General features: G+C 39.4%; 1 protein-coding gene across 2 annotated transcripts in view; it reads right to left on the reverse strand.

Moving 5' to 3' along the window:
• The window catches only part of QSER1 (glutamine and serine rich 1), a 78,193-nt gene that overhangs the window by 51,673 nt on the left and 12,557 nt on the right, over positions 1–13,963 (reverse strand). The gene's annotated exons all lie outside the window — the stretch shown is intronic.

The following is a 13,963-nucleotide window of genomic DNA, read 5'->3' on the forward strand; positions in this document are numbered from 1 at the left end:
GACAAACCTCAGTTCAGTTCAGTTGCTCAGTCATGGCTGACTCTTTGTGACCCCATGAACGGCAACAGGCTTCCCTGCCCATCACCAACTCCCAGAGCATGCGCAAACTCAGGTCCATCAAGTTGGTGATGCCACCCAACCATCTCATTCTCTGTCATCCCCTTCTCCTCCTGCCTTCAATCCTTCCCAGCATCAGGGTCTTTTCAAATGAGTCAGTTCTTCCCATCAGGTGGCCAAAATACTGGAATTTCAGTTTCAGCATCAGTCCTTCCAATGAATATTCAGGACTGATTTCCTTTAGGATTGACTGGTTTGATCTCCTCGAGGTCCAAAGGACTCACAAGAGTCTTCTCTAACACCACAGTTCAAAAGCATCCATCCTTTGGCGCTCAGCTTTCTTTATAGTCCAACTCTCACATCTATACAAGACTCTTGGAAAAACCATAGCTTTGACTAGACAGACCTTTGTCAGCAAAGTAATGTCTCTGCTTTTTAATAGGCTGTCTAGGTTGGTCACAGCTTTTCTTCCAAGGAGAAGAAAATTAATTTCATGGCTGCATTCACCATCTGCAGTGATTTTGGAACCCAAGAAAATGAAGTCTGTCACTGTTTCCATTGTTTCCCCATCTACTTGCCACGAAGTGATGGGACCAGAAGCTATGATCTTCGTTTTCTCAATGTTGAATTTTAAGCCAGCTTTTTCACTCTCCTCTTTCACTTTCATCAAGAGGCTCTTTAATTCCTCTTTGCTTTCCACCATAAGTGTGGTATCATCTACATATCTGACGTTACTGATATTTCTCCCAGCAATCTTGATTCCAGCTTGTGCTTCATCCAGTCTGGCATTTTGCATTACATATTTTGCATATAACTTAAATAAGTAAGGTGACAATATACAGCCTTGACGTATCCCTTTCCCAATTTGGAACCAGTCAGTTCTTCCACGTCTGGTCCTAACTGTTGCTTCTTGACCTGCATACAGATTTCTCAGGAGGCATGTAAGGTGCTCTAGTATTCCCATCTCTTTAAAATTCAAATCCACAGTTTGCTGCGATTTTCACAGTCAAAGGCTTTAGCGTAATCAATGAAGCAGATATTTTTCTGGAATTCTCTTGCTTTTTCTATGATGCAATGGATGTTGGCAATTTGATCTCTGTTTCCTCTGCCTTTTCTAAAACCATTTGAACATATGGAAGTTCTCGGTTCACATACTGTTGAAGAAGCCTAGCTTGGAGAATTTTGAACACTACTTTTCTAGGGTGTGAATAAGTGCAATTGTGCAGTAGTTTGAGCATTCTTTGGCATTACCTTTCTTTGGGACAGGAATGAAACCTGACCTTTTCCAGTCCCATGGCCACTGCTGAGTTTTCCAAATCTGCTGGCATATTGAGTGCAGCACTTTAATAGCATCATCTTTTAGGATTTGAAATAGTTCAGCTGGAATTCCATAACCTCCACTAGCTTTCTTCATAGTGATGCTTCTTAAGGCCCATTTGACTTTGCACTCCAGGATGTCTCACTCTAGGTAAATGAACACAGCATCATGGCTATCTGGGTCATGAAGATCTTTTTTGTGTAATTATTCTTTCTATTCTTGTGACCTCTTCTTAATATCTTCTACTTCTGGTAGGTCTACACCATTTCTTTCCTTTACTGAGCCCATCTTTGCATGAAATGTTCCCTTGGTATCTCTAATTTTCTTGGAGATCTCTAGTCTTTCCCATTCTATTGTTTTCTTCTATTTCTTTGCACTGTTTACTTAAAAAGGCCTTCTTATCTCTCCTTGTTTTCCTTTTCTCCTTTGCCTTTCACTTCTCTTCTTTTCTCAGCTATTTGTAAAGCCTCCTCAGACAACCATTTTGCCTTTTGTATTTCTTCTTCTTGGGGATGGTTTTGCTCACTGCCTCCTGTAGAATGTTACAAACCTCCGTTCATAGTTTTTCAGGCACTTTGTCTATCAGATCTAATCCCTTGAATCTACTTGTCACTTTCACTGTATAATCATAAGGGATTTGATTTAGGTCATACCTGAATGGTCTAATAGTTTTCCCCACTTTCTTCAATTTAAGTCTGAATTTTGCAGTAAGGAGTTCATGATCTGAGTCACAATCAGCTCCTGGTCCTGTTTTTGCTGACTGTATAGAGCTTCTCCTTCTTTGCCTGCAAAGGATATAATCAATCTGATTTCGGTATCAACCGTCTGATGATGTCCATGTGTAGAATCTTCTTCCATGTTGGTGGAAGAGGGTGTTTGCTATGATCAGTGCATTCTCTTGCCCTGCTTCATTTTGTACTCCAAGGCCAAACTTGCCTGTTACTCCAGGTTATCTCTTGACTTCCTACATTTGCATTCCAATCCCCTATGATGAAAAGGACATCTTTTTTGGGTGTTAGTTCTAGAAGGTCTTGTAGGTCTTCACAGAACCGTTGAACTTCAGCTTCTTCAGCATCAGTGGTTGGAACACAGACTTGGATTACTATATCAAATGGTTTGCCCTGGAAATGAACAGTGATCAATCTGTCGTTTTTGAGACTGCACCCAAGTACTGCATTCCAAACTCTTTGTTGACTATGAGGCCTACTCCATTTCTTTTAAGGGATTCTTGCCCACAGCAGTAGATATAATGGCCATCTGAATTAAATCTGCCCATTCCAGTTCACTTCAGTTCGCTGATTCCTAAAATGTCGATGTTCACACTTGCCAACTCCTATTTGACCACTTTCAATTTACCTTGATTCACGGCCCTAACATTTCAAGTTCCTATGCAATACTGTTCTTTATAGCACTAGACTTTAATTCCATCACCAGTCCCATCCACAACTGGGTGTTGTTTTTGTTTTGGCTCAGCCTCTTCATTCTTTCTGGAGCTATTTCTCTACTCTTCTCCAGTAACCTACTGGGCACCTACCAACCTGGGCAATTCATCTTTCAGTGTCCTATCTTTTTGCCTTTTCATACTGTTCAAGGGGTTCTCAAGGCAAGAATATTGAAGTGGTTTGCCATTCCCTTCTCCAGGGGACCACGTTTTGTCAGAACTCTCCACCATGACCCGTCCGTCTTGGGAGGCTCTACTTGGCATGGCTCATAGTTTCATCGAGTTAGACAAGGTTGTGATGACAAACCTAGACAGTGTATTAAAAAGAAGAGACATAAAAAAAAAAAGAAGAGGAGACATTACTTTGCCAACAAAGGTCTGTATAGTCAAAGCTATGGCTTTTCCTTGCGGTCATGTACGGATGTGACAGCTGGACAATAAAAAAGGCTACACAGAGAAGAACTGATGCCTTAAAACTGAGGTGCTGGCTTGAGAGTTCCTTGGACTTCAAGGAGATCAAACTAGTCAATCCTAAAGGAAGCCATTGGAAAGACTGATGCTGTAGCTCCAATACTTTGGCCACCTACTGCAAAAGACCCTGATGCTGGGAAAGACTGAAGGCAGGAGGAAAAAGGGGACAACAGAGGATGAGATGATTGGATGGCATCACCGACTCAATGGATGTGAGTTTGAGCAAACTCTGGGGAATGGTGAAGGACAGGGAAGCCTGGCATGCTGCCATCCATGGAGTCAAAAAGAGTCAGACACGACCTAGAGACCAAACAACAGTGAACATTCAATGAAGATTTGACCAGATGGATAGTTTTAATTTTCTTGGGTATATACCTAGGAGTGGAATTCTGGTCTTATGGCAACTCCATGTTTCACATTTTGAGGGACAGCAGCAACCAAATTGGCTATACCATTTAACATGTCCACCACCAACATTTAATGAGTTGCAATTTCTCAACACCCTTGCAGATACTTGTTATTGGCTGTTTTTTTTCCAATGTTTATTATAATACCCATCCTTGTAAATGTGAAGAGGTAGCTCACTGTGGTTTTGATTTTCATTTCCCTAAAGATGTTGAGCATCCTTGCATTTTCTTCCTGACCAAACAAACAGAGAGAGGGGGGGAAAAGACCTTAAATTTATGGGGATATGTCAAAGGGACAAAGAGGCAAATTGACAGAGCTCCCAATGACCAAAGCTGGAACATTTTGAGCAAAGAAAAGTAAGTAGTATATATCTACGAGTCTATGCTGATAAATAAATAAAAAGAGGAAAAAATACAAATCTCCCTTGAAGAATACTAAATAATTTGTGCAGCAATTCTACATTCAAGGAGGTAGACCATAACTCCCCACTCTGCACATAGCAATGTGCTGTGTGCAATGGGCTGCACATAGCAATTTTCTTCCAAAGAGGACAGTATCGAAAAGAGGACCAAAAAAAAAAAAAAAAAAACCACCATAACTTTACAGTGTAGAAACCTGACAAACCCCAGGGCCGGGGTTCAATCCTTGGTCACGAACTAAGATCCCAAAAGCTGAGAGGCGCAGCCAAAAAAATTTTTTTTAAAAAAGGGCTCTCAAAAATAGTCTACACTAAGAAAAAGCTGTAAGCCATAGTCAAATCTGGAAACCTTTCTATGACTAAGAATAAAGATCAAGATAATTTAAATATCAGGAGGCTCTGGTGTTGGCTTTTTGTTTTGCCTTATTTCCATATATCCATGCAAATTCCAATCATTTTTTTAACAGGCAAGGAATAATCATAATCTCCTAATTGGTTTCTCTGCTTCTGCCCTAACCCCCCCCACTTCCCACTCTCAGCTGAGTCACTCCCTTAAACAGTGAAGTCTTATGATAGTTTTATTTCTAATATTTTGAGCAGTCTCCATACTGTTTTCCATAGTAGTTGCAACTGATATTCTCACCAACAGCGCACGCATAAGGGCTGCCTTTCCTCCCCATCTTATCCAACACTTATTATTGTTTCTTTGACAATGGCCATTCTAACAGGTGTACTGTGCTTTGATTTGCATTTCCCTGATGATGAGTAATATTAAACATTTTTTCATGTGTTTGTTGGCATCTGTACATCTTACGGGGGGATTTGAGTGCAACAGGTGAGGGAGATTAAGAAGCACAAATTCCCAATTATGAAATAAATGAGTCATAGTGATGAAATGCACAGCATGAGGAATATAGTCAATAATATAGTAATTCTGTATGGTGACAGATGGTAACTATTTTGGAATGTACAGAAATACTGTATCAGTATGTTGTACACCTGGAACTAACAGTGTTGTAAGTTCAATAATGTTTAAAAAAAAAAGTAAAGCCAAAACATGAAACCTCTTACGCTTAAATCTGTCCAATGGCTTCCCATCCCACTCTAGTAGAAGCCAAAGTTCTTATAATTCTCAACGCACTAAGTTACCTAACTGTTGCTCCCTTAAACCTCCAATTTTACCTATTCTCCACTCCAGCCACACAGGTCTTCTGGCTGCTCCTCCTTAAACATAAAAAGCTCATTTCCCCTCAGGTCTCTGCTCAAACCTCACCTCACAGAAGACTTCCCTGACCATGGGATATAAAACAGCGTCCTTCCTCTGTCCTCTTTCCACATTGCGTGCCTGTTTTCTTGCTTTGTTTTTCTCCAGAGCACTAATAAATACTTGACATTATTTACTAGCTTGCCTATTAGCCACTAAAATGAAAACTCCATGAGGACAGGGCCTTTGCTTTCTTCACTGCTATAACCCCAGCACCCAAAATAGTATCTGGCACATCGTAGATAACTCATAAATAATTACGATCTATGTTCAGTTTCAGAAAAGGAATCACCTTTAAGTTATAGCTCAATCACCTCTCAAGCAAATGTGTACTGAGTACCTGATCTGATTGCCTGGCATCCTGATAAAGCTTGGAAAATAAAAAATGAAGGACTAAGCTAATAGATCAACCCTTTCTTAAAAAAACTCAAATACCTTTGAGACTTCTATTAATTCTAGGCATTGTATGAGACTTTTCAATATAAAGCAGAGATCTAACCAGGCCACTATTCAATAGATTTAATTACTGAAGCCCAAATTAAGAACATTCTCCTTGGGTAGCATACTCTTATGTCCATAATACTTAAGAAATAAAACACATTCCAAGTTTTAAAATCAATTAGCAAAAGTTCCATGAAATATGTTAAATCCCAGGTAAACAAGCCAGTACTTGCACACAAGTAATAAGTTACTTAAGACTGAATGAATGATTTTGCCTTAAGTAGTCACATTATTTTTTTCTCTGTGTTAAAGAACCTGGTCATTGAAAATATATATATTCTAGTATAACAAAAACAGATTTTTTTTAAAACTTGGAAAATATTGTTTTAGTCTTAGGTATTAACTTTTCACAGTTGAGAAACATAAGAACCCTGGTTTGGAAGTTAGGGGGCCCAGATTTCCAGTCCTGATTCTGTAAATAACTACGTCAAGACTTTCAGCAAAGCATATGGAATCCTAGTTTTCCTGTTTATGAAGCCTACTGTTCTGTGTATTCCTTTTGTTTGTTTTTTAGCATGTGGGATCTTAGTTCCCCAACCAGGGATCAAACTCACACTCCCTACAACGGAAGCATGGAGTCCTAACCTCTGGACCACCAGGGAAGACCCTGTTCTGCGTTTTTTTAATATTCTGAGTTAAACTGAATATGTTTACTTCATCTATCACACAGTATTTTTTAAATTTTTTATTTATTGCTGGCTGTTCTGAGTCTTGATCATTGTGCACAGGCTTTCTCTAGCTGCAGTAAGCAGGGGCTCCTCTCTAACTGCGGTGCAGGGGCTTCTCACTATGATGGCTTCTCCTGTTGCGGAGCATGGGCTTAGGTGCTTCATCACGTGTGACGTCTTCCTGGGCTAGGGATCAAACTTGTGTCCCCTGCATTGCAAGGTGGATTGTTAACCATTGGACCACCGGCAAAGCCCCACACAGTATTCTTTAGTATAAAATCTATCTCCAAAACAGTAGAGTGATAACACTGAGTTCACTGAGTTACCTATGTATGGAGAACTCTGTTTAGCATGTCTGTCCCACTCATACCTATATGTCAGATAAAATAATTGTTTTTTAATTTTAGCTAATTGTAGCCTGAGAATTTAAAAACAAAAAAAGAAAAACCTGAAGCATAGGAATCAGTCTTTATTAAGGAGTTATTTATTATGAATTTGAAAAATAAACTAATGAACCAGGAAACAACTTGGTAATAGCTGTAAAACACACACACACAAGCTTTGCAAATAAGCCACAGGATTCAAATCCAGCTCTGTGAATCGCACTTTACAAATTCTTGAGGCTAACCAGACAGTCTCTGTTTCTTTACCTGTAAACCAGGGTGAATAAAAACATGCACATTCATTACTCTCCAGGTTTTAAGAGTAAATGATAAAGCATATGTATATGGCTATATATACATATATGCTTCCCAGGTGGTGCTAGTGGCAAAGAATCTACCTCCCAATGCAAGAGACACGGAAGACATGAGTTTGATCTCTGGGACAGGAGGACCCCCTGGAGTAGGAAATGGCAACCCACTCCAGTATTATTGCCTGGAGAATCCTACAGACAGAGGAGCCTGCCAGGTTACAGCCCACTGATCACAGAGAATCGGACATGACTGAGCACACACAGCATATATATATGTATATGTGTGTGTGTGTGTTTATGTATATATATATATATCATTTACCACAGTATTGTGTTTGGCACATCATGTTCAATCAATGCTATTATTACTGCACCTAAAAGATGAGGTGTGCATTTATACAACTGACATTTAATGACTGCCAAGCATTATGCTAGGCACTAGAAGACACAGAAATAAAAAGGCATTAAGTAAACAAATGAACAAACATTACATAATATAAGGCTTACCTCTAGGAAATGACACGTGAGTACTGAAAGAAAGAGGAGAAATTATTCAAGGAAAGAAGAGTATTTCAGGAAGAAAACAACACCAAATATAGAGACCTGGAAATGTAAATAAGATGGTACATTAGACCTATAAGTAATTCTGCATGGTTGTACTAGGGATGGGGATTATGAGTCAGACAGGAGCCATATTATAGAAAATCACATGTCAACATAAGAATCTCACATTTATCTTCAAGGGAACGAAGAGCATCTGAAGAATTTTAATCAGTGCTAAATGATTACACTTGTATTTTTAAAGAATGGTTTTTAACCAGGGGCGTTCACCAGCATCATCTGGTGCTTTTTTTCCCACACTATACACTCTCAACTCTGCCATATACCAGGAAGAGGGAAATCACTCTTAGAAGGACAATCTGAGAAGCACTGTGAAGAACAGAGAAAGCCTAAAAGTAGAAAGGCCAAGATGCTACTGCAGAAATCTAGGTAAAAAATGATAAGGACAGAAAGAACAGTGGCAATAGTTAAGACATCTAAGAAATCTTGAAAAATAGAACTGACAAGACTTGGCCAACAACAATTTGTGGGGAAGATGAAGGAACCATGAACCATGAATGATGGGGAACCACTCATAAGGCTGAACAAATCTGAAGGAGTCTGACAGAGGATGCATTAAATTTGAGGTAAGGTGTTCCCTGATAGCTCAGCTGGTAAAGAATCTGCCTGCAATGCAGGAGATCCCAGTTTGATTCCTGGGCTGGGAAGATCCCCTGGAGAAAGGACAGGCTACCCACTCCAATATTCTTGGGCTTTCCTGGTAGCTCAGATGGTAAAGAATCCTCCTGCAACGGGGGAGACCTGGGTTCAATTCCTGGAGCGGAAAGATCCCCTGAAGGAGGGCACAGCAACCCACTCCAGTATTCTTGCCTGGAGAACTCCCATGGACAGAGGAGCCTGGCAGGCTACAGTCCCTGAGGTCACAAATAGTCAGACACAACTGAGCAACTAAGCACAGCACAGAAGGTGTTCGTAAGAGTTAATGTGGGAGATACTCAAAACAGGGCCAGCGAACATTCCAACTTGGAACTCAGGAAAGAAAACTGAGCTGACAATTAAAAATTGGGTATTACTACTAGCTGGGGATTTTTGAAGTCACGAAAGTGGATGAAATTGCCCAAAGAACATCCTCCCTGAGAAACGAGCTGAGGACTGAAGTGAGTGGGACGCTTACTCACGGAGGACACAGCAATCAGCAGAAGTCTCCATGGAAAGGTGATAGGCAGTAAGCTAGCCTTGTGCCAAACCACAGGAAGAGAAGAGGAGAGAGTTGTGTGTGACCTGAGGTGGGCAAGCTAGGTACAGAGAGCAGCCGAAAGAAGACCAACATGCTTCGAGTGTACTGAGGGAAGAGGAGAGTGCCAGCAGACCCAGTCACTGGAGAGACAGCAGGCAGGGGCAAACATGACAAGCCTGTGGGGTACAACAAAAAGTTTGGGTTCTACTGCATTTCAAGTGCAATGGAAAACAACTGAAGGATTTTTAAGCAAGGGGTGAGAAATAACACTTTTAAAAGGTGACTCTAGCTGCTATGTGCTACAAAACTTCCCTCAGTTCCCAAATTAAAACTGAAAACAAAGGAAATCTTAAACTCAAATAGACCTTTTATTGTCGTAACAGCCCTCTCATACAAATGTTACTATATATAAGTAGCCCCAAGTTTCACTAAAAACTGCTTTAAAAACAAATATTAAGGGATGTAGAGCTTAATGAAGTTGGCTACTGATAAGTAATTTCACTGTGATGTCCTTTAGTTTTAAAAAAGTGAAAATAATAAAGTGGCTGATGATCAAAGATACCTCTTTTCCTTTGAACCTGACTTTGCCGAATATCATGTGAGAAGAGACAACTCTGTTAAAAATAGTAAACTTTTCAGGAGAGTAATGGCTATAATTGAAAAAAAAAAAAAACCACACACCAGTATAATCACAAATGTTGACAAGGATATAGAGAAACTAGAAGCCTCACACGTTGCTGGTTGGAATGTAAAATGGCACGTCCACTTTAAAAAGGCTGGTAAAGCTCCTCAAAATGTGAAACACCGTTATCACATGACCCAACAATTCTATTCCTAGGTAGAATTTTCCTGCACAAGGGAAATAAAACATGTTTTCATTTAAATACTTCTACACAAATGTTCACAGCAGCAATATTCACAAGGGCCAAAAAGTGACAAATGTCCATCAGCTAGGGAATAAACAAAAGTGTGCTAAATCGCTTTAGTCATGTCCAAAACTTTGCAACCCTATGGACTGTATGTAGCCCGCCATGCTCCTCTGTCCATGGGATTTTCCAGGCAAGAATACTGGAGTGGGTTGCCATTTCCCTCTCCAGGGGAACTTCTTGCCCCAGGGATCGAACCTACGCCTCTTATGTCTCCTGCACTGGCAGGAAGGTTCTGTGCCACTAGAGCTAACTGGGAAGCAAGCTATATCTAAACAATGGAATGTTATTCAATTATAAGCATTTCTAAGTCCTGATACATGCTATAACAGGGATGGCTCTCAAAAACATTATGCTTAGGCAAAGAAGCCAAACATGAAAGAACACTTATTTTATGATTCCATTTATACTAAATGTCCAGGAAAAACAAATCTACAGACATTAAATGAATTAATGGTTGCCTAGGACTCGGGCTGAGAATGGGGAATGAGGTTTCTTTCGGGGGTAATGAAAATGTTCAAACATTAGACTGTGGTGACATTGGTGATATAAACATACTAAAACTTATTGAACTGTATACTTAATATGTGGGAGAATTTTATGGTATGTAAATTAAATCTTAATAAAACTGTTAATTTTTTTTAGAAAGTGTTGGAGGAGTCAAATGGCTTGCAATCACTATCTCTAATGGGAGCTCATCATCTTACAGCTTCTTTGGGCCTTAATTTTTGTTTTAAGACTATCTCATTACATACATAATTTCTGCATACCGCATCACCTTGGCTCTTCAGGGGCCATTAGAGGTAGGTTCTGTAGGAGATTAGAAAGCAGAAGAGAGAAGCCTGCATGTTACCTGCCCATCCCCTCCCTGTATCACAGCCATGGTTCCAGCCATGCTGCATCTTTTCACAACTACAGCTCCATCTGGGCTCTAGTAACTGGTGTCCCTTCATAGGCCTAGAAGTGGCTTCACACTGTCGTTACTCACTCAGTGTTTCAATATCCCTTTTTGGTTCCCTTAATTGTACTCCTAACCATACTATTGAGTCCTTCACCACTGAAGTGGTCTCAAATGAATCATCTAAGAGAAATGATGTTTCATGCAGGACCCTGACTGATAATTGGTATAAAGGAGGTACAACTGGTCCTTTGTACCAGTTATTGTTAAATCAAGTATGATTTCTTGAATTAAATAAATCTGTTTTAATTTTATATACATCATTAAAGATCTTTACAAAAAAATTCAACTGCAGGTTGTATAAATGATACATTTGTTAAATAGAAGGTGTTTCTGTTTTTCACTAAGAAAGTGAAAAAAATAGTATGGTATTTCCTGCCTAGTGGAGCAGGAGAACATATTCAAAGACCAATCTACCAGTTCCAAATATTATCCACAACAAAGAGAGACAGACTTTGGCATTTGTAACAGATGCCCAAGAGAGACGATGCCAAAGTCAAGGCTACTCAAAGCTTCCGCTTTTTGTTCAGTCGGGAAATAAATCCAATGTGACAGTGATGTGGCACGTGGTTGGCTACCTGTGTGATGACAAGAGTCACCAAGACCTGGATTGGACACAATTCCAAAATTCCATCCCATCTTCCTTTTTTATTTCTGTCATCACCTGCATTACTGACTTTTCCTTTGAACAAAGAAAATATTTCAGGTCCAATTTTTTCCAATCCCCAATATTTTTCTAGAATGTTTTTCTTTTAAAAGAAATAACATCTGTCAAAGCAAATTATTTTGTGATTTGAACTGCTGCAGTGTATTAACAATCTGTTATGTCCAAAAATTAACATTCATTTAAGAGGCAGACAAAAATGACATGTGGGTCCTGAATGATTCTCTCTCATTTCAGGCTAGGAAGGGATTATTAAAAGTGAACACACAGAGCTGGTTACTTCTTATACTACACAACAGAATCCATGTCTCCATGATTCTAACATATTAGTACTATGAAATATCTTTAATTTCTTTTTTGTATCTTGTTGTTTGTGGCCTAGTCTTTCCCTTACCAAGTTAAATTTCTTCCTTGTTTGAGAAACTAGTAGAGCTGAATTCTTAGTCATCATAATTTTGTTCATTAATATTAACTGGTCTAGGATTTCGGGCATTAAGTAAGGAAAATCTTTCTGAAGATATACACTTAATTCTAGAGTGTATATATACTTTCTACAGATACACACAATAATTCACACTTGTGAACAGTTTTGTATACAAACATTTGTACATCTTTGGTTTAGTACAAGAACCCGATAAACAACATTTTTGAGGAGGGAAAGAGATTTTCAGGAGAATCAAAATTCAAAGTTTTTAACTTTCATTTTGATACAATACTATTTCTTCTTTTGCTATAAATTTTTAAGCTTTTATTGGAGTATAGCTGATTTACAATGTTGTGTTAGTTTCAGGCACGCCCTATAAATTTTACTAAAAAGTAATCAGAAATTTTCCAGATACTCAACATGTTTTCTTAAGGAAATTTCCAGAAATTTGTAAGCCCATTAACCAAAAACTTATAATAAAACCACTAGTATTTTATACAGTTGCAATTGTACAATATATTTATACTATTTTAAGATTGATTTCAGATACCAAAGTAAGTAGAATATTTATATACTGCCTTAAAATATCCTACATGTTAAAATTTTTCAAGCCTTTATCTTTCAGAAACATACATATGGCTGAAAGAGACACATACATGGCATGAAATTCACTTTGAAATAAAACAAAGTAAATACAAAGTAGGGAGACAAAGTTGGTAGGGACATATATGGAAGGAGAGTGCTCATGTGCTAAAACTGTAGAAGCTGGCTAATGGATACATGTGGATTCATTATAGCTTTTAAATGTGTTTGGTGCAAAATTTTCCATAATAAAAATGCCGCTGCTGTTTGTAGTAGAGAAAAATCAACTTCTACTAATTCACATTACAGATTCCTGGTGCAAAACAAAGGTGAATACAGAAGAAGAAATTATAATGAACACTGGAGAAAAAGTATACATTCTGAAACAATAGTTTAAAAAGATTTCATAAAATGTTACTCCAGTGTCATAATTTACAAGCTAAAGTAACTTAAAATTTCTTAATAAACATGTTCATTAAACCTGAATAACAGACAAACTCATTCCAAAGTATTCTTTATGAGGGTGCTAAATGTCCAGGATAAGGTGCACAACTGCTGCAGGTTAGTCCCTAAGTCCCGTCAGACTCTTGGGAACCCACGGACTGTGTAGCCCACCAGGCTCCTCTGTCCATGGGATTTCCCAGGCAAGAATACTGAGTGGGTTGCCATTTCCTTCTCCAGGGGATCTTCCCGACCCAGGGACTGAACCCAGGTATTGAACCCATGTCTCCTGTTTGGCAGGCAGATTCTTTACTACTGAGCCACCAGGGAAGCCCAAGGTGCACAATGAAAGTGAAAGACTTTCAGTCATGTCCAACTCTTTGTGACCCGATGGACTATACAGTCCATGAAATTCTCCAGGCCAGAATACTGGCGTGGGTTGCCTTTCCCTTCTCCAGGGGATCTTCCCAACCCAGTTCTCCCTATACAGGCGGATTCTTTACGAGCTGAGCCACAAAGGAAGCCTAAGAATACTGGAATGGGTAGCCTGTCCCTTCACCAGCGGATCTTCCCAATCCAGGAATCGAACCAGGGTCTCCTACATTGTAGGCAGATTCTTTACCAACTGAGCTATCAGGGAAGCCCGGCGTGGATAAAGGGTGTACACACAATAGGTATATGCTAATTGGCTGGTATACTAGATTAGCTTTAAAAAAAAATACATATAATTTTTTGGGGGGCTATGCTGCGTCTTCGTTGCTGCGCGAGCTTTTCCCTAGTTGTGGCAAGTGGAGGCTACTCTTTAGTTGTAATGAGCCATTTTCTCGCTGTGGTGGCTTCTCTTGTTGCAGAGCACGGGCTCTAAAGGTGCATGGGCTTCAGTAGTTGCAGTTCCCAGGCTCTACAGCACAGGCTCGCTAGTTGTGGCAC

The sequence above is a fragment of the Capra hircus genome, chromosome 15 (genome assembly GCF_001704415.2).
Source record: "Capra hircus breed San Clemente chromosome 15, ASM170441v1, whole genome shotgun sequence".
Classification (NCBI taxonomy): Eukaryota; Metazoa; Chordata; class Mammalia; order Artiodactyla; family Bovidae; genus Capra; species Capra hircus.